The sequence below is a fragment of the Panthera onca genome, chromosome F2, assembly GCF_046562875.1.
Source record: "Panthera onca isolate mPanOnc1 chromosome F2, mPanOnc1 haplotype 2, whole genome shotgun sequence".
In the NCBI taxonomy this organism is placed as follows: domain Eukaryota; kingdom Metazoa; phylum Chordata; class Mammalia; order Carnivora; family Felidae; genus Panthera; species Panthera onca.
In genome coordinates this window covers 71,609,534-71,636,216 of record NC_138356.1, presented here as the reverse complement: position 1 = coordinate 71,636,216, position 26,683 = coordinate 71,609,534, and the positions used below count along the sequence as shown (strand labels likewise).

The 26,683-nt window shown below is 40.7% G+C and overlaps 1 long non-coding RNA gene across 3 annotated transcripts in view; it reads left to right on the top strand.

Annotated features, from left to right (window-relative positions):
* LOC132664519 (uncharacterized) overlaps positions 1–26,683 on the top strand; it is a 398,084-nt gene that overhangs the window by 209,797 nt on the left and 161,604 nt on the right. For all 3 annotated transcript variants that reach the window (XR_009603738.3, XR_009603739.3, XR_009603737.3), the window contains exon 2: positions 10,844–10,972. This is a non-coding gene — a long non-coding RNA (uncharacterized LOC132664519). The remainder of the gene's footprint in view (positions 1–10,843; positions 10,973–26,683) is intronic.

Genomic DNA, 26,683 nt, shown 5'->3' with positions numbered 1-26,683 from the left:
TTTATTTATTCCTTCATTCATTGTGAATATGCCAGCCACTCTGTTAGGAACCCAGAGATGAAATTTGACACAGATGTTTCCTGAAGGACCTCAGAGGCTAATGATTACTGCAAAACACCCGATATTAAGGCATTGCTCGGGGAAACCTGTAAGTGAGTTTGGGGGAAATTTTCAATTACTAGTAAGCTTTCCTAGGTGTTACTAAGCCAAGCATTCTCAAACTTGTTCAAGTCTTGGAATAAATATCAGTCAGCCCTCCCGCTGCGGGTTAAATGAGATGATAAAGCACGCCCCAATCTTACTTGAGCATTGTGTCCTTTTTTCCTTTTTAATGTTTTTATTTGTTTCTGAGACAGAGAGAGACAGAGCATGAGCGGGGGAGGGGTAGAGAGAGGGGGAGACACAGAATCCGAAGCAGGCTCCGAGCTGTCAGCACAGAGCCCGACGCGGGGCTCGAACTCAGCAGCCGTGAGATCATGACCTGAGCTGAAGTCGGACGCTTAACCGACTGAGCCACCCGGGCACCCCGCATCCTTTTTTTCTGAGAATACCGATAACATCCTACAGATAGCCTGCAAGACACCGCCGTGGGAAATAACCTTGTTTTTTGGGATTTTTAAAAAATTGGCTTTACATTTTTCCTGCTAGCTGTGCCTGAGGAAGGGAAGTCGGCAGTGATTGACGTAGAGGGCCTGTAGCTGTATCCTGCCCAGTCGTGGGTAAAGGCGATTGGATGTTTGTCAGTGTTCAGGGTCTGTGAGCTGTGAGTGTATACTAAAACCAGCCATCTGATGAATTTTTAAAAAGAGTTATTAAATGCCTCTTACATGCTAAATATTGTTGTAGGCTCTGCGGAAACCAGTGAGTAAGCCAGACAAGGCCTGTCCTCTCACAGAACTTCTAGTTTAGTGGAGTGACAGATAATTAAAAAAATAAACACAATAATCTAAAATAGTAATATATGCTATAAAGGCTGGAAAAGAATGCTATTACTGCTACTGCTAAAATGTTAATAGTGATAATTATAGCCAACAAGAGAGAGATAACTATAGAATAAGCAGCAGTTCATTCTTCATTCACTTATCACAAGTCTTTTGTCAGCTGTTAATAGGAGAACCTATTAACAGCTCTTAGACTAGTTTTATGTAGGCTATGCTTTGGAAAACATTGGTATTCATTTCAAGCAAACAGTCCTCAAGTATGGCTTTCAGCATGCCTGCCCGTAACATTTACAGGGCCCAGGACAAGAGTACAAATAGAGGCCCACATACCAGGTGTCTAAATATTTAAATGTTACAAACCAAGTTAATGAACTTTTAAATCTATCTTCCTACCTTGACAAATACAATGTCATAACAATCTGGAAGGCCAGGTTTGGATTTGGAACACTTAGCATCTTGGATTTTTGCTCTGGAAGGTGGTAGCCTGGGGAGAATTAGCTCCTGAGAACCACCCTGTTTTTTGTTTCATCCCCACAAACAGTAAGCAGCTTTGCACAAAAGATGTGGGCCCTGGCCATGAACAGCCGTCCCTTAAACGCCACTTGGCATGGGTCTCAGGAAGTATGTTCCAGAAATTGCAGAGTTCTGGGGGTCCAGCAAACAAAGAAACATATAGTACAGATACAATGATTCCGTTATTTTCAAAGTCACTTCCAACTCTAACATTGCAGGCTTAGGTTTCAGTACTGGAATTGGATGATCTGAAACCTATAAAATATTGATATTAGGTACAATGTATTGATATCCATGTACAAGATGTTTTGTCTGGAAAGAAGCATGTCTTGGTGGAACTTCCAGATAATGGCATAGGAAACACAAAGAATTGCGAAATATATAGACATGTCTTGGCAATAATAATATTAATTGATCACATAAGGTTCTCAAATCCAAACAGATGTCAAAACTTCAGAGCAGGTAAGAGTAACCAAGTTCAGAATTACAGGCAAAACATTTCCCTTCCTGGGACTTCAGTTTCCCCTGTGAAAATTGCAAGTTTTGGATTCTAAATTCCTTTCTAGCACATTCTTCTATGATTTTATGATGTGATCTGCAAGGGATTTTCTCTTGAATAGAAAGCAGGGATATTTATTAAGGGGAAGGGTCTGCACAATGAGATGTTTACCAAGAGCAATAATTATATATTATGTTCTAGTTCTTTACAGCTTATGTAAAAGGTTTTTGAATGCATTATCTCATTGAATTTTCATTCCCAGTCTGCAATGCTGGGTTTTTTTTTTTCTCCATTTGCCACTGAAGAAAACGATAAGTGAATTACCCACAATCTCTCAGCCTCTGAGTGGCAGAGCTAGGTCTCAAATGCATATTATGGCCTTTAATTTTAAAGTGGGTGTGCAGGTTTTAAACCACTGCATTCGGGAAAAATGGTCTTGCAGGTGTGAAATCCATTCTTTCTGAAGGAAGAGAGGGATAAAACCCAGCAAGCATAGACACGTCTCCTATGACTCATTAGTCAACTTAAAGAGAACCTTTACTGCAGACAGGAAAGCATTATTGCTGCTGCTTACCAGCCCGACACACATGATGCTCGTGCCCTCGCTGCGGCATTGTCTCGTTTTGCCCTAGACATCTAGGCTCTGGAATAATGCAGCCAGTGGGACACTTTGCCAGCACATATGTTGTAAAATGCTTAGAAGCTGAGAGCGTGTCTCTGAGTTCCGCCTCTGTTTCCATCCCTTAAACAGATTGTGTGCGCAGCCTGGCCCGTTGCCCGTGGCATTCTACCTGCCGCAACGGGAAAGGCAGAGTCTAAAAGGGGAAGAAAGGGAAGCTCCATTGTACAGAATACTGTCCCGCGTGCATGCTCTGAGAGATTCACGCCAGGCAGAGAACACAAAATACTCCAACAAATTAGCGTCGATGGTGAGCGGTGAAAATGGAAGAGGGGGACATATTGCAGGAAGCACTAAATGCACAAAGCATTACAAAGGAAGCGGACCGGATTTGCACATTCACTGGGAAGGAGTCAAATGAAAGACAGTAAATCAGAACAGGAGGAGGGAAGACTGCTAAGTTAATCAAATGGAAACACACATTTTTAGGGAGAAAATCTTGTTTGTGTTCATCCACAAATGATGGCTGACAGGGACATATCTGTGTCCCCACCACACTGCTTCTTGGCAGTCAGTGCACGTGGATCTATCTTTTTCTGCTCCTTCCCTTAGTATCTGTATGACCGTGGGTCACTTAATTAAACTTCTAGGTCTTACTTTGTTTGTAAAAATGGGGATGATTAGGTTTTTTTGTAATTATCGTGTCCTGCATTAAATGCAAACTGGCTTAGGTCAGTGTTTGGAACGTAGTAGGTGTTTAACTGCATTACAGTAGCTGCCATAATCAGAATCACCATCATTAATTTATATTTCCATAATTTTTTAAAGTTCACTTATTTTGAGAGAGAAAAAGAGAGAGTGTGTGCGCACATAGGGGGGAGGGGCAGAGAGACGGGGAGAGAGAGAGAGAGAGAGAGAGAGAGAGAGAGAGAGAATATTCCAGGCAGGCTCCACACTGTCAGCCCAGAGCCTGACATAGGGCTTGATCTCATGAACCATGAGATCATGACCTGAGCTGAAATCAAGAGTCAAACAGCTAACTGACTGAGCCACCCAGGTGCCCCTATATTTCCATCCTTAATAAGTAACACAGCATCTTCAGTGGATGTTGAATGCACTTGTTACATTTTCTAAGATCAGATTTAGTGGGGAAGAATTTTCATACAACACACTCACTGCAAGTATAAACTTCAATTACTTAAAAATATTTTTTTAATGTTTATTTATTTTTGAGAGAGACAGAGAGACAGAGAATGAGCAGGGGAGGGGCAGAGAGAGAGAGGGAGAAAGAGGGAGGAAGACACAGAATCTGAAGCAGGCTTCAGTCTCTGAGCTGTCAGCACAGAGCCGGATGTGGGGCTTGAACCCACGAACCATGAGATCATGTCCTGAACTGAAACCAGGCGCCCCTAAACTTCAATTACTTTTGATAAATATATACACTCCCATAATCACCACTACGATGAAAATAGAGGATTTCTTATATCCTGAAGTGTTCTCTGATGTCCCTTGCCAGTCACTACCCCTCAACTCGCAGCCAAGCGGTTACTCATCTGATTTCTGTCACTGTGGTGTATTGTACCTTTGTTATTTCCTTTTTTTAAAAAAAAAACTTATTTCAGGTTTAATTTATACTTTTTTATCTAGCTCTTATGTGTGTACATTTAGATAGGTGACTTTAGTGCTTTCTTCTAATACTATCATTTAAAGCTAATGTTTTTTCCCTTAAAGCACCACTTTAGATGCATGTCAAAAATTTGATATGTTTTAATTTTCATCTAGCTTAAAATATCTTATAATTTACCTTTTTCTTTATTCTTCAATCTGTGGTGATTGTTGTTTGTTTTGTTTTAGTAATGCACTGTTTATTTCCCAAACACATGGGAATTTAAGTTTTATTTTAATTCCAGTTAACATACAGGGTGATATTAGTTTCAGGTGTACAATCTATCGATTCAACAATTCCACACATCACCCAGTGCTCATCAGGACAAGTGCACTATCTAGTCCCCATCACCTATTTCTTCCATTACCTCCCCCGCTCCCACTTCCCCTCTGGTAACCATCACTTTGTTTTCTATAGTTGCTAGAGTCTGTTTCTTGGTTCATGGCTTTTTTTTTCTTTTTTCTGCCTTCGTTTGTTTTGTTTCTCTTTTTTTGATGTTTACTTATTTTAAGAGAAAGAGCCAGCACGAGTGGGGGAGGGGCAGAGAGAGAGGGAGAGAGAGAATCCCAAGCAGACCCCACACTCAGTGCAGAGCCTGATACAGGGTTTGATGGATTATAACCTGAGCCCGAATCAAGAGCCAGGCACGCAACTGACCGAGCCACCCAGGTGCCCCTCATTTGTTTTGTTTCTTAAATTCTACATATGCGTGAAATCATGTGGTAGTTATCTTTCTCTGGCTGACTTATTTCACTTAGCATAATGCCCTCTAGATGAATCCATGTTGTTGCAAATGACAAGATTTCATTCTTTTTTATGGCTGAGTAATAATCCATTGTGTATATCTGCTACGTCTTCCTTATCCATTCAGCGTTTATCCATGGACACTTGGGCTGTTTCCACAGTCTGGCTATTGTTGATAATGCTGCTGTAAATATCGGAGTGCGTGTATCTCCTCAGGCAAGGAAAACAAAAGCAAATGTTAACTATTGGGACTTCCTCAAAGTAAAAAACTTATGTACAGTGAAAGAAACAATCAACAAAACTGAAAGGCAACCTACAGAATGGGAGAAGGTATCTGCAAATGACATATCTGATAAGGGGTAGTGTCCAAAAAATCTAAGGAATTTATAAAACGCAACATCCCCCAAATGAATAATCCAAATAAAAATTGGAATTTTCAATATATCTTTTTGATAATAATTTCTGTTTTAATTCTCTTGCCACCCTGGCCTGTTTGAACTGTAGCATCTATCTTTTCAACCCAGGAGGAGTGTCATGTTCTCTCTGGGTGCTCTTTCTTATACTGCATTCCGGAAAGTACAACCGACTAAAAATTAGGAGCAATTGTTGGGCTCAGATATTTTGTTTCCCTCCTCATGGGGATCACGTGGGGATCTCTGCTAATTGGAATAAGCCGTTTATTGCTTGTCAAATGGGAAGAATTGTCTGAGGGGTCAAGGGAGCTTAAAAAAATCTTTGCCACAATGTATATGACCCAGTCCAGTGCTTAGCACATAGTACAGGTTCCATGGATCCTTGACAGATTGAACCTGAATAAGAAAATATCATTTAGAACCTATATATGGTGTCTGACTCCCTTATCTTTGAGGTCAAGAAAACCCAGTTGTCCAAGTTCATCAGAGAGTAGTAGGATCAGGACTACAGAACAGGTGTCTTGATCTCTCTACCTTAATGGACACACTAATGAAGGAAAGCTCTTTTTCTTGGATGTCAGGAGGGGATTAGGCACTCCAACATCTACATTCATAAAGTTAAAGAAATGTGTGATCTGGAAAAGTCTTAGTAACGAGGGTTTTTAAAATTATTTTAATGTTTATTTTTCAGAGAGGGAGAAAGAGTGTGAGTGATAAAGGAACAGAGAGAGAGAGGGAGACACAGAATCTGAAGGAGGCTCCAGGCTCCAAGCCGTCAGCACAGAGCCTGTCTCGGGGCTCGAACTCACGAATGGTGAGATCATGACCTGAACTCAAGTCAGCCACTTAACCAACCGAACCACCCAGGCACCCCTAGTTGTGAGGTTTCTGAAAGGAGCATCTCCTCCTAATTGAATGTCAGTGGTAATGCAGAGGGGAATGAATAAGCTGCCAGGTCCCAGAGACCTGAGCTTAGTTAACTTTTCATTTCAAGCCTCTGTTTGGGCCCACAGTGTTTAGGAATAAAATGTAGGTCTTAGAGTAAAGCACCCCAAGATCCACATCTCATGTACTAAGTATTCAACCGCGACTTACAGCTTCTCTTCTCTAAGCTCTGGTTGCCTTCTGCATGATAAGGAACGTACTCATCTCTGAAGGTTTTGATATAAATACAGCACTTAAGAAAATTCCATATAAAATGGCAACGGCCCCACTAGTTGGCCCCCAAACAAAAGATGGGCCCAGGAGTACGTTTAGATGGGTAGACAGTTTAATACAATGCTAAAATTTAGGAGTCAGGCGGATGTGGGTTTGAATCCCCATTCTGCCACGTGCAGTGTTGTGACATGGAGAAGTTGCTTAACCTCTGAATAGAAGTCAGAATTGACTGGATTGTGCCCGGTCGTGGACACGCTGATGCATTTCCCAGATCCCTTTTTAGGACCGAAGAGCTTATTTTTCCAGCTGCTGGGAGTGGTCACGGCTGATGGCCCTCAGCTGTCAGTCCTCTCCAGGATTTGCCCTTGGCTGGAAGTCACCTCACCCAACATCACAACTTCCTCCTGGGGGCAGCTTTCATTCACTGACTAACTGGTTTGAAGGCATAAAGCTGTGGGCCCCCCCCCCCCCAGTCTCCCATTTTGGACAACTGTCAGAGATCATTACAACTTCAGAACTTCTGGTGAGTCAGCTGCGCCCTCGTGGTGGCTGGACGGTAGCCCGTCGGCTCTCACCGCCCGGTTCTGATTCTTCCCCTTGTCCCACAGGTTTATTTGGAGAGCATTCCCCAACTAGTGTCCCGCACGCCAACCTCGTTCTCAGACGCTTTCCAAGAAAGCAGACCTATAAATGGTCCCCAGATCGGAGCAGCTAAATGAAAGTATTCATCTACGTAGTTCACCAGAGGGTTTTCCTCCACATGGTCACTTGGTGATTTAGGCTGATGAGGTTCTGTCTTTGCCCTGTGGCATCTGGAATAAGCAGACTCCAGTTATAAGTCTCTCCGGAGCTGGAGGAGCTTCTGTGAGCTGGCCTGAAGGGACCGTGATCCTTCCACACAGACCCAGGGCAGGCTGGGAACAAGTAGAGTCCACAGGCACGTCAGTGGTCAGCTTGAGATAGACTCTTCTAGGGTGACAGAGGTCATAAATCGGTAGGAGCGGAGGGTCAGGGAAGTGTTTTTCTTTTAATTTGTAAAATTTTTGTTTTTTGCCACATTGAGCCATTCTTCTGACATTTTTAGGGGTTTTGCCATATTTTCATGTCCCCCTAAATAGTTATTATTTAAAGAAATATCCTTATATTTATAAGAGTACTGTGAAAAGAAGACCAGAATTATTCTGTGAAGGTATGACATAAAAAAAAAATACATACCTAATATCAATAAAGTCAGTATGTTCGAACTAGAAGATGTTCCCGGCTAGAAGAGTCTGAGCGTTAAGCACACTGTTAAAAAATGATTAGTGGGGTGTCTGGGTGGCTCAGTTGGTCAAGTGTCCGACTCTTGATTTCAGTTCGGGTCATGATCTCATGGTCCTGAGATCCAGCCCTGTGTCAGGTTGGGTGTGGAGCCTGCTTAAGATTCTCTTTCCCTCTCTCTACCCCTCCTGCATGCAAGTGCGTGCTCTCTCTCTCTCTCTCTCTCTCTCTCTCTCCAAAAAAAAAAAAAAAAAAAATTGATTAGCAAATAACAGAGAGGTAAGATAGCACTAGTTCCCAACTCATACTTTCTTCTTAGCAACTGGGAGAACTGAGGGGGGAATGATGTTACTGCTGTGTTATTCAAGGTATTCTCATGTGGTCCTGGCATTCTTGTACACCCCTAACATTAGCAATCCCAAATTTTGAGCAATGCAAAACCAAGGATCTGAACCAATGTCCACATATGACATCTTTTTTTGGGAAGTATAGAGTCTTCTTTTTTTCCCAGTTTTATAGATATGTAATTGAAATATAACATTATGTAAGTTTAAGATATACAGTGTGATGATCTGATACACACATATATTACAAAATAATTGCTGCAATAAATAAAGTTAGTTAACATGTCAATCACCTCACCTAATTACCTTTGTTTTTATGTGTGTGTGGTGACAATATTGAAGACTCTCTGACCAAAATCTGTAAAGACCAAACTCAACACCCGAAAAAACAAATAATCCAGCGAAGAAATGGACAGAAGACATGAATAATCACTTTTCCAAAGAAGACATCCAGATGGCCAACAGACACATGAAAAGATGCTCAACATCACTCATCATCAGGAAAATACAAATCAAAACCACATTGAGATACCACCTCACATCAGTTAGAGTGACTAAAATTAACAACTCAGGAAAAAACAGATGATGGCAAGGATGTGGAGAAACGGGAACCCTCTTGCACTATTTGTGGGAATGCAAACTGGTGCAGCTGCTCTGGAAAACAGTGTGGAGGTTCCTCAAAAAATTAAAAATAGAATTACCCTATGACCCAGAAATTACACTACTAGGAATTTATCCAAAGGATACAGGAGTGCTGAGGCACTCCTTTGAGGCACCAAGGGGCACATGCACCCCAGTGTTTATAGCAGTGCTATCAACAATAGACAAATTATGGAAAGAGCCCAAATGTCCATCAATTGATGAGTGGATAAAGTGTGTGTGTGTTTATGTATGTATATATACATGTATGTGTATATGTATATATATACATGTATGTGTATATATGTGTATATATATACACATATATATGTACATATGTATATACATATACATGTATGTGTATATACATTCTTATATATACATATATATTCTTATTTATACATATATATGTATATATACGCTTATATATATACTTATATATATACACACATATATATACACTTATACACACACACACATATATATATACTTATTTGTATATACACATATACGCACAATGGAATACTATTTGGTGATGAAAAAGTATGAAATCTTGCCATTTGCAACAACATGGATGGGACTGGAGGGTATTATGCTAAGCGAATAAATCAGTCAGAGCAAGATATCATACAATTTCACTCATGTGGAATTTGAGAAATTTAACAGATGATCGTAGGGGAAGGGCAGAAAAAATAAGACAAAACACAGGGAGGGAGGCAAACCATAAGAGACTCTTAAATACAGAGAACAAACTGAGGGCTGATGGGGGTGGGGTAAATGGGGGATGAGCATTAAGCAGGGCACTTGTTGAGATGAGCACTGGGTGTTATAAGTAAGTGATGAATCACTGGAATCTATTCCTGAAGCCAAGACTACACTGCGTGTTAGCTAAATTGAGAATAAAAGAAAAGACTCTCTGAGCAACTTTCAAATACATAATTAAGTATTGTTAACTATAGCCACCACGCTATGCATTAGATCCCCAGAACTTATTCGTGTTACAGCTGAAAGTCTGTGTGCCCTGTGGCCAACGTCTCCCCATTTCCCCCATCGCCCACCCCTGGCAACCACCATTTTACTCTCTGTTTCTATGAGTTCAGCTTTTTCACATTCCACATGTAAGTGAGATCATGCAGTATTTGTCTTTCTCTCTTATTTCATTTAGCATAATGCCCTCCACGTTCATCCGTGTGCAGCAAATGGCAGGAGTTCCTTCTTATGCCTGCATACTTTCCAGTGTGTGCGTGCGCGTGTGTGTGTGTGTGCCATGTTTTTTTATCCGTTCATTTGTTGATGGATACTTAGGTTGTTTCCCTGTTTCCATGACTTGGTTATTGTGAATAATACTGCAGCGAACACGGGAGGGCATCCAGCAATCCCACTTCTGGGCATACATCTAAAGGGAATGAAATCATGATCTTGAAGAGGTATCTGCACCTCCATGCTCAATGCGGCATTATTCACATCTATTACAGTGTGAACTTTGCCAGAAAAGTGGTGCTTCATAGGGGTGAGCAGACAGAAGCAATAGATTCTAATGAACTTGGATCTGAGGCCACAGAATCTTGTTTACATCATCAGCACCTACTTCACACAGAGCAAACTCTTGAAGCTTGCTGGAAACTGCACAGAATGTATCTGCTCTCTGAGCACTTCCTGTTTGTTGTCTTTTTCCTATGCTGGGTCTGCTCTCATTTTGCCCCATTTCTTTATTATCTTGTTAATTTCTCCCTCCCTCATTCCAGGTCAGGATCTCAATTTGCCCTGTTGTGCTTTGCATTGGCATAGGAATCTGGGTCCCATCCTCTGCTTGGGGCTAGCACTGAGCAGCGTCTCCTTCAAATATGCATGCAGGAATGTGTCCTGAAACTCTTTGGAAAGATAAAAAAAACTTCCCGAAGTCAGTGGGCTTTGTACAGCTTTGTACAGTTTTGAGAGCTCATACATGCGTGTATACAAAAGAAGCTGTATCCGCAGGGAGGAATAAAAACAATCCCTTAGTGGAGAAATCTAGTAAAAATTAAGTGATTTTCCCTTATTCTTCCAGGCATTTAAGGAACTTGACTTTCAGAAAGACAGTGCTTTTTGGACCTGAAGTTAACACTTTCCTCCCTGGTTAATGCTGCCCTGTTCTGAACTTCTCTGTTCAAAGGTTGGCATGAAGACAGCTACTGAGGTAAGTAAGGGTGAGGTGCGACCAATCACCACCAGCTTATGATCTATTATTAAAACTGATGGCTTGTTATAGTCCCAGGGCAAGGATTTTTATGACTAATATGAGGAGGAGGATGACACAATAAAAGGGAAGGAACAGAAAGGAGAGGGAGGAGAGAGAAGGGGAAAGGGAATGGACGTTGAATATACAGATGCTCCAGTCAGGTTGTCTCAGGGCATTTGAGTGGAGAATGTCGAAGCCTTATAGGCCTGGATGACTTGGTGTCATGAAAACTGTTGCTACTTTTCCTTCCTTAAAAAGAAAATGGCTTTATATTTCCCTGATGATGAGTGATGTTGAACATTTTTTCATGTGTTGGTTGGCCATCTGGATGTCTTCTCTGGAGAAGTGTCTATTCATGTCTTTTGCCCATTTCTTCACTGGATTATTTGTTTTTTGGGTGTTGAGTTTGGTAAGTTCTTTGTAGATTTTGGATACTAACCCTTTATCTGATATGTCATTTGCAAATATCTTCTCCCATTCTGTTGGTTGCCTTTTAGTTTTGCTTATTGTTTCCTTCGCTGTGCAGAAGCTTTTTATTTTGATGAGGTCCCAGTAGTTCATGTTTGCTTTTGTTTCCCTTGCCTCCAGAGACGTGTTGAGTAAGAAATTGCTGCGGAAATCATTGCTTCCCTATATGCTAACTAATTTGGATGTAAATTTTAAAAAATAAAGTTAAAAAAAAGTGGCTTTGTTTTGACTATATAAGTGTTTTATTTTAAAATTTTTTAATGTTTACTTATTTTTGAGAGAGAGACAGAGACAGAATACGAGTTGGGGAGGGGCAGAGAGAGGGGGAGACACAGAATCTGAAGCAGGCTCCAGGCTCCGAGCTGTCAGCACAGAGCCCGACACGGGGCTCAAACCCGCAAGCCATGAGATCATGACCTGAGCTGAAGTTGGACACTTAACTGACTGAGCCACCCAGGTGCCCCTTGACTATGTAAGTGTGTAAAAGAAAGAGAAACAATTTTCAAAAATTCAGAAGTTGTTTTTAAAATTAAAAAGGAACAAGATAATAAGCCCTCATAGTTGTGCTGGTGTTAGATAATAGCCGCTCAGTCTTGGGGTGCCCCGTTTACCTCTTCACATTATTTTCACCATGCTGTAGGCACCATGATGTTAGGGACCGTGTCTGCATAGTTTATTGGCCTATCTTCAATCGTTAGAACAGTGCCTTACACAAAACAGATGATACACTTTTTGTTGTTGTTGTTGTTGTTGTTGTTGTTGTTGTTGTTGTTGGAAGAGACAATGAATATATGTGCATGTAAATTGTATTTTACAAAAATGAGTTTATATGATACTTAAAGAATTGCAACCTAATCTCTTCACTTAATAATGTATTGTATACATTTTGCCATATCAATAAGTGAACATTTACACTGGTTTTTTTTTTTTTTTAGGCACTCCAGAGTGGTCTACATTTTGCCTCCATGAACATATAATACTTTATTAAAGCAATCCTTCATTGATATATATTAGAGTTATTTCCATTTTTCATTGTTACAAACAATATTGCACTAAATATTTTTGAAAATAGTTTAGCTATTTTCTGATTATTTGCTTGGGATAAATTCCTAGAAGTAGAATTGCAGGATATAAATCATATATTTTTATGGCATTTAATTTATATTTCCAAATAGCCTTTCAGGAAGATTAGACCAATTTACTTTTCCACGAGATGCATATTAAAATGTATTTTCTCAATAGTTTTGATAAAAAAAGATAGGCATTGCCCATCTTTTAAAATACACATTTTTATGACTACTGTTAAATTACGACTTTCTTTTTAATCTGCTCCACTTTCTTCTTTCCTTTTTTCTTGCTATTTGCATTTCTGTGTTTTTTTAACTGTTCATTTATTTATTTTGAGAGACAGAGAGGGAGAGAGAATCCCAAGCAGGCTCCGTGTTGTCAGTGCAGAGCCCAACTCACAGCTGAAGCTCACAATCTGTGAGATCATGACTTGAGCTGAAATCAAGAATGAGACGCTTAATCAACTGAGCCAACCAGGCGCTTTTCTTCTGTGGTTACCTTTGTATCCTCTTACCTTCCTAAATCCCCCTCTCCTTCTTTCCTTACTGATTTTTTAAGAGCTTTCTCTACATTGAGAGCTTTAATCGTTGTTACAAATAGTTTCCCTACTTTCTGTCGTTTGCTTCTTAGTTCTGTTTAGAACAGTGGTAATGATGGGAGTTGATGGCTGCTGGCGTTGTTAATTTTGGTGTTGCTGCTTGGCAATGTTGTTTTCTGTTGGTGGCGGCGGAGATTTTAGTAGTAAGGATGTTATTGTGTCATTTTAACCTACAGAAGTTAAATTCTACCACTGGTATTTCCTGCTTTAGTTTCTGCCTTTGGTGCCGTTCAAAGAAATATTTTTTTAAAAAAAAAGACCGTTGCTATCTTAAAACTATATTTAAGAAAATATTTTGTTCTGATGCTTTTATGATCATAGACACATATACACTCACATGTGTTTTAAGTATATATATTTGAGAGAGAGAGAAAGAGCATGAGTGGGGGAGAGGGGCAGAGGGAGAGAGAGAGAGAGACAGGATCTTAAGCAAGCTCCACCCTCAGCATTCAGTGTGGAGCCTGGTACAGGGCTCAACCCTATAACCCTGGGATCCTGACCTGAGCCGAAATCAAGAGTCGGATGCTCAACTGACCAAGCCACCCAGGCACCCCTCCTCTCACATGAATTTTAATCCTGATCTGTCTGGAATGAATTCTGTATAAAATGTGTAGTAGGTGTCAAAGGATCAGGAGATCATCACTCACTATTATCTCAAATTACAAGACAAGGCTGAATTTATTGCTCCCAATTAGGGAGATCCATTCTGCTGAGGCACGGTGGACCTCAACATTACAGGCAGTGCATCTTACGGGTGCTGGGGAAGTGTGTCGTTGGGGCTGGGAGGTGGTTTTAGAGGTATAAGTACACGGACATCTGCATAAGGGAGGTTATCTGGGGGAGACTGCTGTTGGCTGACGCTCAGGTGTGTGTTTCTTTGACTGAGTCACTTCCTCATAAGCTGTCTTTCCAAAGCCAGGGACTGCCACTGATTGACTGGCTTGACCAAGTAGGTCCATTGAGGGGAGTTGTTGATAAATTCAACGGGTTTTAAAAGCAGTTCTGATGGTTACCTGTTACCATGGCTACAGACAAATCAGTCCTTTCCCATGATTCTGGGAACTTTATAGTTTTCCATGGATATCTAATTTTTTTTTTCCTAAGTGATGGAAAAGGGGAAAGAGATTGTGTTTTAATATGTTTATTGCTTTCATTTTGTTTTGCAACGTGATTTTTTTAAGTTTATTTATTTTGAGAGAGAGAGAGAGTGAGAGAGAGAGAGAGAGAGATTGAGAAATTAGGGGAGGGACAGAGAGAAAGGGAGGGAGAGAGAATCCCAAACAGATTCCATGCTGTTAGCACAGAGCCCGATGTGGAGCTTGAACTCACGAACCATGAGATCATGACCTGAGCCTAAATCAAGAGTTGGATGCTTAACCGACTGAGCCACCCAGGTGCCCCTAATGTATTTATTTCTTTTTACAGTGTGAATTCATGGAGGTTAGGAGCTCGTTTCCTCTACTCTTTATTCCCAACCATGTAGCATACAAATATTTAATAAGTTGAACTCCGGGAACCAGCGTCTCAAGCACCTACCTGGGCCGTGGCCATAAACAGCCAGTGATTTTGATATCTTTTGATTTTTGCTTTTTGGTACCGGGAAGACCTCCAAAAATCATCAGCAAGCACTGCTTCACATTGCCAGTGACACTCACATTTATATTTGAGAAGACGTAATTGATAAGAATCAGAAACATTAATACTGAGGCCTTCTATCAGCATAACAGCCAATATTAATTAGTACTTGTCATGGCATTCAGTACTGCCCGCCTCTGCACCCGTCCCCCTGCATCTGTCCCCCCGGACACCCATTAAGTCCTTTCTATGGCCTACTTCGGGAAGTCTTCACAATAATCTTTTGAGAGACTTCTTATAGGAATAAGAAGAAATTCCTTTTCCAGATAAGGAATCAATGTTCAGAGAAGCAATCAGTGAGTTACATGGGACTGGGGTGAGGGGAGGATGGGTCTGGTATTTACTTAATAAACAATATAAAACACAGTTATTCAAGATACGTAGATGTGTTTTTCAACCTGCACTATCTCATGTTGACCTTCTATAAATGAGAAGGATTTAAATTTGGCGAACACCAGGGAACTAATGTTAACAGGCACTGTGTGCCAGGCACTGATAACATAATTTCATCTTCACATTAGCCCTGTTTGGTGGCTGTTATCACTACCCCCTTTTTGCAGAACCCGAGGCCCAGAGAAATCAAGTAGATCACCAAAGATACACAGTTGGTAAGTGGACGAGCCAGGACTTTAAACACGGTGATGATGTTTAGTTCCAGTGACTCAATTATGTTGTCCTGTGTCTAAAACTAAGTGGTCCATATACTCTGACATTCCATGGACCGATTTAACTACAAGCTGTCTTGCTTAGGAGAATTATAGAAATGGGTCCAAAACTCTTATCTTTCTTTTCAGAAATTTAACCTGTAATCTGCGTTTGGCTAATTCAAGCAAATTTTGTGACTAATCTGATATCCACTTCTGTGAAACCTGATCCCTCACAGTGTTGCTTTGATTCCTATAAAGAGGGTAATGGCTTTTCCAATTCAGTGTTGTATTATTTTCTGACTCTCTCATGGCCCTGGGGTAATTAATCACTGGATGTTAAAGCAGAAGGAGGTTGTGATGAGTCTGCAGGAGCAGCCTACGCTAAGGGGGACAGGAACAATGCCATTAACAGGGTCTTCCCAGGAGGAGAAGCAGAAAGCCTTGTGGCTCTGGGGATTTCCCACATCCTCATTTCAGTCCTCCAAGTAATCGCTGATTGATTCTTGATGACTAGAGTTTATTCCAATAAATGCCATAGTTTTCCAGATGGCATATTGCAATCAAGAAAAATGACACTAAAAGGCAGTCTAATAATATCGTGGTAACCACTAATTTCAGCTAGGTTTTCACTCTGGAACACCTATACTTTGTGGGATTTCATTCACCCAAATAAGTCTAATTCTCATGAAGTCTTTTAGAATAAAGGCGATAGTTAAGTTTGGGAGGACAAATAGGTGAGATTATCATTAGTGGTAAGTATAAGCTACATATCTCAAGGTGATCACAGAATGGCTTTTGTTCTCCATTGAGACTCTATCACCTAGAATGAGCACTCATTGAATGAAAGAAGGAATGAGGGTCAGGTACTGAGAGTCCTTTCCAGAATTAGTAGGTCTCTCATCCATGTAGACCCTTGACAGTTTGATATTTCAGACCCTCCTGAGTGAAGAGAAATAAACATAAACATATTTCTGCACTCACAGGCCTTAAAATTTAGTGAACAGAAGAAACGGTATAAAAATATGGGGGAAAATTTTGAAGAACGTTCACGAAATTAGACGATCAGTCAACTAGATCTTAGCCTTTAAAGCAGGTGCGTGAGAGATGAAGCTGAGGAGATGAGATGGTCAGATCATGAAGGCGTTCCTAGCCACACGCTGAATGATAGTGAATAGATGAGCTATAGATGTCAAGGAAGCCAGGTAAGGGCATTGAGCAGGGAGAATAAAAATATGGAGAGTGCCAAATCTTTTTATCTCGCTTTGGGAAATAAGGGACGGACGAGGTTGTAGGATTCTGGCCTTGGAGGATCGGGAACCTCAGGGTCACTAACCGTGTTGCAGCTGAGTCACCTTCCCTGTCTTCACATTCATAATCTCTTGCAGTTCTGTGAGGAGGTAAAGGGAGAGCACTGTTACTCCATTGGGCCAAGTAAGAGGCTGTATCTCTGGTCGGTTCATCATATAGCCAAGGTTAATTAAGTGCTGTGTTGGTTTTGTAGCTGAAGCAGACCTCTGGCCTTCTGCCATGGTGTGTTGCCTTTTCCACTGTGTTTACAATATGGGTTTTCAAAGGCCCATGCAAAGCCAAGGATTTCTATGAAAAGTTTATTCTTTTCTCTATTTCAGTCCTCCAAATGACAGAGTCTTTCATCCCCAACTGCCCAGGCTGTTCTTAACAATTCTTTCCCATGTTACCAATGACAGCAACTTGTGGAGTGAGAAGTCTCCCTGTGTGATGTGATGTAATGTAAGGAGGTTCTGAAAAGACGCCACTGTCCTTAGAAGTCTTCCCAAAGTTGCCTTCCATAATTACAAAACATTTTGCCTTTACATTTTATTTGTTTGGATGATAAAAGCAATACCTACAAGAGGAGTCAGATCTCAGCTTTTGTCACCTACCATTAAGGCTGTGGATGCTTCTCCACCCATGTCAGTGGCTAAAGACTTGTAGACAATCATAGTTTGATCATTGAAAGAGCCAGAAAGGACCATAGGCATCATGTCGGATTTCCCGATTTTATAGATGGAGAAATTGAAGGTCTGAAAAAGAACATGACAAACCTAAGGTGATATAGGTTACTAGAGCGTGGATTACTATACCCTTGGTGTCCTGTCCCCCAGGCCTGATTGTCCCTAATTCCATGCTAGGGTTTCAGTACGGGCAGCACTATTTGCCACGCTATTTGTCCTAAGTGGTTTACATACATTAAATCATTAAATTCTCGTAAGAACACAATGAGGGAGGCCCTATTATTATTTTATACACAAGACACAAAGATATTAAGTGAGTTTCAGAAAGCTACAGAGCCGGCAAATGTCAGAGCTGGGATGTGACCCTTGGGCAGGCTGGCTCCACAGGCCAAGCTCTTAACCATTACAGTATGCCACCTTTGGGGAGAAGTGTGTTGGGTTGGAGGAGACACAGGAGGGCAAGGGCAGCACAAAAGAAGGGCATGGCCAAAATACAGTCTAGGCTGATTTATGATTTTTGTCAAGAGGCTGTATTCTGTCATACATTATAGTGACCCTGAGTATTTGATTCTCAATATACCCCTACTTGTTAGTGCCTTGGAGAGAGAGCAAAGCTCACGCATTGATGACAGGACTAAACACAAGCCAAAAGTTCCTGAAAAAAAAGGCAAATCATGCTTAGATGAAGTTAATAGAAATTGAGTGCACAGATTAAGAGAGGTGATAAGTCCAGTCGTTTTCTGTGACACAACCCACATTGGAGATGTCAAGTGTAGTGCGTCTTCTTTTAGAGGGTGCAGTGGGCAAGTGGTACCACTTCGGGAAATATAAATGAGATGGAGACAGGATCCGAGATTTGTTCAGCCAGGAATGGGGGAGGGGTTGCACATACTTCACATGGGGAAAAGAAGACTGAGAAGATGTTTCAGGCCCATTCCATGGCCTTGGACAGTCACACAAAGAATAAATGCTTCCTGCCTGAGTCCAACAGGACCAAGGTGGCATAGCTCACTCTGATAATTGGAACTGTCACGCAACATCGAATGGGGTGAATCCCAAACCATAAAGTAATCAAGTTCCATGTCTGTTGGTGTATTCAGCAGAAGTTAGATAAAAATCTCCCAAGAATTATCTCAGGGGCGGGAGTGTTGAGATGCAGGACAGAAGAAAGTAAGTTTGGCTAATGTGATCACCTAGTTTTCTTGAAACTTTCAGAATTTGGGCAATCTTTTGCTAGTGTGATGTATTCAGAGTTGCCTCCCAGTTATCGATTGTATATTACTGTCAACCAAGGATGTCTAGTAAATAGGAGTTTTGCTTCCCAGCATGGAAAGTATGATGTCTAGCTTCATATGATTCTAGCTTCATATGATTCAGTTAATTAACCACCACTTACTCCTAGACATAAGGCACCTTCTGCAGATTACTGGGTTTCCTTCAGTGGGTGGCAAAAAAAAAAGTAGTATAAAGCAAAATATATGTGGTGGCAACTAATGGAATTACTTCTTTCTCTTTTGCTCTGGTGTCTTGGGAGTGGAAGCGTCTCTTGTCTATTCTGGTGAATAGAAGCAGACATGAGTTATTATTATGGTCTGTGCCTCATAATTTCTGTGTCACCAAGATGTGCTCTGTTTATTACTGCACTTAGAAAGCTTTGGAATATTAGCCACATAAAGTCTCTCTCCATGGATTCTATTACCACACTCTTCAGTTGTTCCAGGAACTGAAACTGTAGAATCACATTTCTGGGGAGAAACAGCTCTCTGCCTTGTTCCTTGCTGGTTGTGCAGTCTGCTGGGAAGGTTTTGTTACAGATCATTAAAACAGGCGTGATCCCTGGAGATCCTCTGGTTTATCTCCCCATCTTTGCCCTGCATATTTGAGGAATTGAGATCCAGGGAGTGGAGGTGGCTAGTTCAAAGTCATAGGAGACGGTATAGATTTGGACTTCCAGTCTGACAGATTCCTAGTTCTGTGGATTTACTCCTCTCGGATCCACCCAGTCTCCTTTGGAAGTTCTAAATGCACATAAGAGGGGTGAACGACGTAGGTGGTGACCAGTTCACCTGATGGGCCAATCTTGTGAAGCATTCCCTTAGTAAGAAAGATAAACAGAAGGTCTTCTCAAAATGAGTGCACTGAGCCTCATTTTCCTCATTTGTAAAAGTGGGGCTGGCTTTACAGGACTCCTGTTAGGATAAAATGATATAGGATATGTCGAGCTCCTAGCACTGCTTCAGGTGGTGCAGGAGGGTCCTTAATGCTCTCCTTTCTTTTTGGAGAAGGAGAGTAGTATCTCCAAGGATCGGTTGTGGCACTCTGATCTGTGCACAGTGGTAGGCGTGGGGTTAGGGGCAGACTTCTTAGGGCAATGGGGACCAGCCCTTGATCTAATCTCTTCATTAATATTTTTTTTAAAGCTCCTGATGGACAGGGATCAAATGCAGTGGCTCCCCACAGCAGTGAAATTAACGTAAAAATCCTAACCAGGGTCCAGAGGCCTTATGTGTCCAGAGTCCCGGTTGCTTCTCTCCTCGTGCCTATCTTTCCCTTTTGTTCTTAATCCATGAAGTGAGAACACGGTGTTCGACAAGTATTTGTTAAATGAGTTATCACCACAACCCCTGTGTAGACTTAATTCGTAGTCGTTGAATAGTTCATTAAAGTTAAGATTCTTCAGATTATTTGTATACCTGCTAAATTATTCAACAATTAAAAAAAAACGGTAGTACCCAGTACAGGCAGAGCTCAGTGAAATTAGTACCCTGGTTTGGTGTGCAGCTGGTAATTGTCCTGTAACTACAATTAGCAATATGTATCAAGAACCACGATGAAGATAATATCCTTTGATCTAACAGTGTCACTCATGGGAATTTATCCTCCAGAAAGAAACCAAGTGAAATAAAAAGCCCCTATTAATAGAGATATTCTTTGCACATTTACGTACAATAACAAAAACATTGAAACATTTGAGTGGTCCAGCTAAATAAATTATGATTCCCCCATTGAATGGAATATCATGAATAATTAAATATAATAATTATAAAGGTATGGTAAAACGTTTACAAAATAAAGTCTAAGAGGAATATCAAATAGTATCTACACTTCGGTATTAATTACATAAATGTGAGTTTATCTGGACAAGAATAGCGGAGGCATTGTTGTATTAAGTTATGGAATTATGCTAGCTTAAAGTCAAGTATATGCTCATTGTTTTTTTTTTTTAATGTTTACTTATTTTGAGAGAGAGAGAGTATGAGCAGGGGAGGGGCAGAGAGAGAGGGAGAGGGAGAATCCCAAGCAGGCTCCTCACTGTCAGCACAGAGTCTGACACAGGGCTCGATCTCTTGAACCAGCTTGATCTCATGAACTGGGAGATCATGGCTGAGCCGAAATCAAGAGTCGGACTCTTAACCAGCTGAGCCACGCAGACGCCCCCTATGCTCATTATTTTTATCCAAAGTAAATATGTCTTTAAAAAGAAATGAATAATACATTAATAAATAAGAAAATGTTAGGAGAAACAAGATTTAAGAACTTTCTTTTTGGTTTTTTGATTTCTATCTGGAAAACAGTCTTGCTTCTTCCGGTTGGAATGTGACAGTGAGGAGGTTCTTCATATGGGAGAGGAAATAGTACTCCCTGCTCTCTTTGTGCCTTTCTCTGTACTTTCCTTTCAATCAAAAACATCCTGTCCCCAAACTTCACTTTGTCCTTCATTGTCTTCTTCAAATGCCCATGCTTCAAGAAGCATTCTGAAGCTGTCCTCACTTACTGTTCCATTGATTTATTCACAGAAAAAAAAAAATATCCCGTATACTCATTCATCCATCCAATAAGTCACAAGGCTTCCTTAATCTCTCAGTGGTCATTTGGAGTTTAAGGTATTCATTTGAGACTTCTAGTCTATTTTTCAAAGGCCTGGGCAAGAAGGAAAATGACAGCAATCTGTTGTTCCTTTATCTCCTTTTTTTTGAAATGATAATTTGTTCTGGCCATAATTCCTGGTGGAGCATTTGTCTAATTTCAACTATATTTTTCATAATACCATGAGCTAATGGCTAAGTGGGTTGCCTTTATTGCACTGGATCTGAGCTTTAGCATTTTTCCAATATCTGGTGAAAATATCCATTCACATAAACAGAAACTCCATAATAGCTGCATGTGGAAGTTCTGAGGTAATGTCTCTTTTCTCAAGAAAGTTTCAATTTGGAATTTTCCAGAGTGACCCATGAAGCAGTCTGAGATTCTCCATTCCCATTGGGTCAGAAGAACTTAGTGAGAGCAGACAGGGGAGATGTTGAATGGCTGCCATATTCCAATCAGTGCAAGGTTTCTAGTCTCTGGTTCACAAAAGGATTCCTAATCACGGATGGAAAGGAAAATAATGGAAGTCCTCTAGGATAAGTGGGTGGGAAGAAAAAAGTGGAATAACATTTCTTGGGTGTCTACAATGTGCCAGATTTATACATATGGTTTTTAATATCACATTTCATCCTCAAAAAAACTAGGTGATTTTTCAAGGGGATATTAACCCATTTTATAGGAGAGAAAACAAGATGAAAAACGTAAAAAGAAAAAGAAACTTGAGGAGAAAGCTTAACAAGACCATCCGTCAGGTTAAGTAACAAAGCCCATCACCCTGCATAGAAGGCAGATAATGTTTTATCCAAGTCTATGCTTTTTGGCATCAAATGTAGGCTGGGCAAATAGGTCGAAAATGAGATGTTTTATTGAAAAACAGTCTCCTACAAGTGAATCATTTCATCCTATCCTTTTTATATCACTCCTACATAGAAATTATAAATCTCTTTAGCTGAAGCTCTTGACTGTCTGAATGTCAGGCAGGGTAGCAGAGTTAGAGAAATAATGTTGGGAGCTCCCCAACCAGTGGCTGATGGGAGATCGTGAATAAATACCCAAGCTCTTTCACCTACAATGAGGGGACTCTGAGGTGTGAATTCTATGCTGACTCGTAGGGCTCGCAGAGGGACTAAGCTCTAGGTCTCTACAGTCATAACTGGCTTTAGAGCATATCCTTTAAAACCTGCCTGCTTTCTTTAATCACTTCCCCACTTCCCTACAAGTATCACCTCTCAAATAAACTGCTTGTTCTCACATCCTTGTCCCAGGGCCGGCTTCCAGGCGAACCCAATCCAACAGTTCCTTCGGATAGCAAGTACAGCCCAGTACAGATGGGGAGTGTGGACTCTGTGAATGGTAGAGCTCAGTAAGGCTGCCTATCACCTCTGAAAGAATGACTCCTAATTTCTATCCTGAGAAGTAAAATATGTGTTTTCCAGTATCACATCTTTTTTGAATGTTTATTTATTTTTGAGAGCGAGAAAGAGAGACAGAACACAAGCGGGGGAGGGGCAGAGAGAGAGAGGGAGACACAGAATCTGAAGCAGGCTCCAGGCTCTGAGCTGTCAGCACGGAGCCTGACGTGGGGCCCGAACCCATGAACCGTGAGATCATGACCTGACCCAAAGTCGGATGCTCAACAGCCTGAGCCACCCAGACTCCCCCCCCAATACCACATCTTAAGGTAGGCCAGGGTTTGGCAAATGATAGCCCATGGGCCAAATCTGGCCTTCTGCCTATTTTACTTTTATGGCCTATAACCTGCAAACTAAACATGCTGTTATGTTTTAAAATGGTTGTTATATAGTACTCTGAATTACATGAATTGTCATTTAAGTTATAGAAGTTGTTCCGTAAGTATCCAGAATGTTGCTTCTTGGTCTGTAAAACCTAAAATATTTACCATCTGGCCCTTTACAGAAAGTTCACCAACTCCTGAACTTCCAGCTACTTGGAAATCCCACTGGTTCCTTAAGCACCACATTTGTATTAACCATATCAGTTATGGTATCTGGCCCAGTCAGAGCCCTGAGACCAGGGAGGGCAGTTATCCAGGGAGTGCTAAGCCATAGGATATATGCAGCCTCCAGTATGTCCTGTCCTGAAAACACGGCTGTGGCCAATAAGTATCCTCTCTTTGGAATTTAGTACAGGTTACGTGGGGGTGACACGATAGGCAGTGGAGTATTATGTATAGAGGAAGCCGCGAAGTAGAATCAGGATGGAGACATATTGGGGTGGGGGCTAGGGTATGGGTACAGAGTCAGAATTATGAGAAGACAGGATAAACAAATGTTATGAGGAAGCTGAAACCTTGAAACCATGAGTTAAGTATAAGACTTGACACAGAGAAGAGATGTAAAAGGGTTGCAGCCCAAGGATCTAACTAAATCAGTAAGACTTTCTCTGTCGCATACTGTGAATGCCCTGAGGGCAGCCATACCTTATTCTTCCTTCTTTTTTTTTTTTTTTTTTTTAATAATCAGGTCCATTTAATACATTTCAGGGTTGTATTGATATAAATGGGTACTAATTTGGGGGTCCAAGGATGCTTTAAAAGTTGTTCCGTTTAAATTAATGGAACGTTTGACTTGAACATTTTAGAGGGGGTTTTCAGTAACAAATTCTTATCTTTCATTCTAACCCCAAATATAAATGTTATCAATAAATGTTATCACAGTTATCCAATAAAGCCTGACTAACGCATATGAATTAAATCATTGCATTTGCTTTTTTATCCCATGCTCCAACAGAGTATCTTTTGACTGGCTTCTGTTGCTTATGTCTCTTTTTGACTTTGCACATTGACTCCTCAGTTGTATTAAAAGAACCACAGTCCAAAAGCAATGATGGAAAGACCTCTCTAGTCTTCTTCTTGCAAAATCTAATGTAGTTGTTAGGCGTTGAGTGAATATTTGCTGATTTATGCACCAATACATTTATAAATATAAATATAGATATGGATATAGGTATAGACATAGATATAGATACAGATATAAATATATATTATTTATTTTGCAAGAGGCTCTAATGAGTACAGTTGACCCTTGAATAGCACATATTTGAACTGCACCAGCCTGCTTATATGTAGATTATTTTTGATAAATACAGTACAGTATTATAAATATATTTTCCTGATGATTTTCTTTTTTTAAATTTTATTATTTTTTAAATTTTTCTAACATTTATTTATTTTTGAGAAAGAGAGACAGAGACAGAGACAGAACATGGACTGGGGGAGGGGGAGAGAGAGGGAGACACAGAATCCAAAGCAGACTCCAGGCTCCAAGCTGTCAGGACAGAGCCCGATGCAGGGCTTGAACTCACGAACTGCAAGAACACGACCTGAGCTGAAGTCAGACGCTTAAACAACTGAGCCACTCAGGTACCCCTCCTTATGATTTTCCTAATAACATTTTCTTTTCTCTAGCTTACTTATATTGTAAGAATATAGTATATAGTGCATATAATAAACAGACCGTATGTTATTCAAACTGTTGAATGTTAGTTATCAGCAAGACTTCCAGTCACCAGTCGGCTCTTAGGAAAGTTTGCGGGGAGTCAAAAGTTATACATGGATTTTCAATGATGTATGTGTGGGGTGCCCCTAACCCCACATTGTTAAGAGTCAACTGTATATTTCTGTCAAAACAGTATGTTCAGTAGCATGTAGGACTTCTCACTCATACATAGCTAACGTCCTACCACCCCTAGCTCTTCCCTAAAGGTGTTATCCTTGTACAATTTTGGGTGGCTTTACTTAGCTTTTTTCATCTCCCTGGTGAACTGCTTTTGCCTTTCAAGTTCCATAAATGATCTCTGGGACATAGTCTTAGACGATTATATTCACTTCGATCCTCAGCACTAGTGTTGCAAAAAATATCTCTAAAAATATTCCATCATTCCATGAAGTAATAGGTCATTTGTGGGACGGAAGTAAAATGCTCTGTTCTCGGGAATCGATACATACAACAATGATTTTTTTTATGACAGTTACTTTGATTACTCGATATGTACCTTCCAAAAGTGATTTACCTTTAGACAGCACCACTATCCAGTGTTGAAGTATTATGGGGTAACAGTGTTCTTGGAGCAAAATGGGGGAGTAGAGTATTTGTAAGATACTCTCGGAAGGCAGAGCCAATCTACAAGAAAACTCACATTTATATTTTTGGGGTGTTTTGGCCATAGCTTGGGGGTATGGAGACTTTTCTAGTAGCCTTCCGTTTTGTGAGTTCCTGCAGGACTTGGTTTCGCATGTGTCAAAGAATGTCACTGCTCCCTTATGCTCAATCTCATTGCTTCTGACTTATTTCTGACTTATTTAGTCGGATGGCTCTTAGGCACATCCAGTAAAACGCCAACCACAAAAATGAGCAGTTGCTGTTTATAAACTCCACACGTTGTTATATAATCCAGATGACAACACAAGTGTGAAATGCTGCTAATATTCAGCTTTAACCACAGTTTTAACACTTATAGACAGCCAGTGCGTTGCTGGGGCGTCCAGTTTCATATTATGAAAACTCCTAACGGAAATGGAAACTTTATGAGCTGGGTCCATTGCACTGAAACTTTATTGTGCCTGTTACATGCTGTGGTACCAGGGGGCAGTGAATTAGACCCACGTGAAGAGCCAGAGTCCACGTTCCACAAAGCCCTTGGTTGGTTCTGCTATCATTCAGGGCTCTGAAGTATTTACCTATGTGGTTTTTTTAATGGCATAGTTTTGTCCTCAAACTACAAAGCTGGAAATATCTGCTCTCGGGTCATTTAAGGAGCTAACTTTCATCTCTCAAGGAACTTAGCCCCATGGCTGGAAAAGTCATTTCAATAGGGCAGGAAAAACAAACAAAATAAAACTCATTAAACACCTTATGAAGTCTCCTACTACCAATATTGCCATCTCTGTATTTATCCATAGCTGGTATAACTTTATCAGCTAGGCATGTCTTTGGATCCAAGCAACAACAAGAATTTTGACTAATAGCGGTTTTCTCATGTAACCAGAAACTTGTGCTAGTTCAATGGTTCAATTATGTCAAGGTTCAACTATGTTTTACTTGGCTTTTCTCTCACAGGCTCAGGTGATATCTGTAGCTCCAAACCTCGTTTCTGTATTCAAGTTAAGGTGGTGGAAAGGAGCAGCCATGACTTTCTTTTTTTATCAGGAAAACAAAGTCTTTTTTTGGAAATCCCAGAGGCTTCTTATATTTCACAGGCTAAACTTTAAACCACAGGTACTCAAGTGGCAAGGGAAATAGAGCAGAAGATGTTAATAGTTGGATTTAACTGTTAATGGTTAATCACCCAGGAGTGAGCACATCATAGGTCCTTTTGGCAACGAAGGAAGGTGCTCTGGGCACTGGGCAGGCGGGGGACGATGTCGGCCCAAATGCCCTTCTGGGCCAGCTCA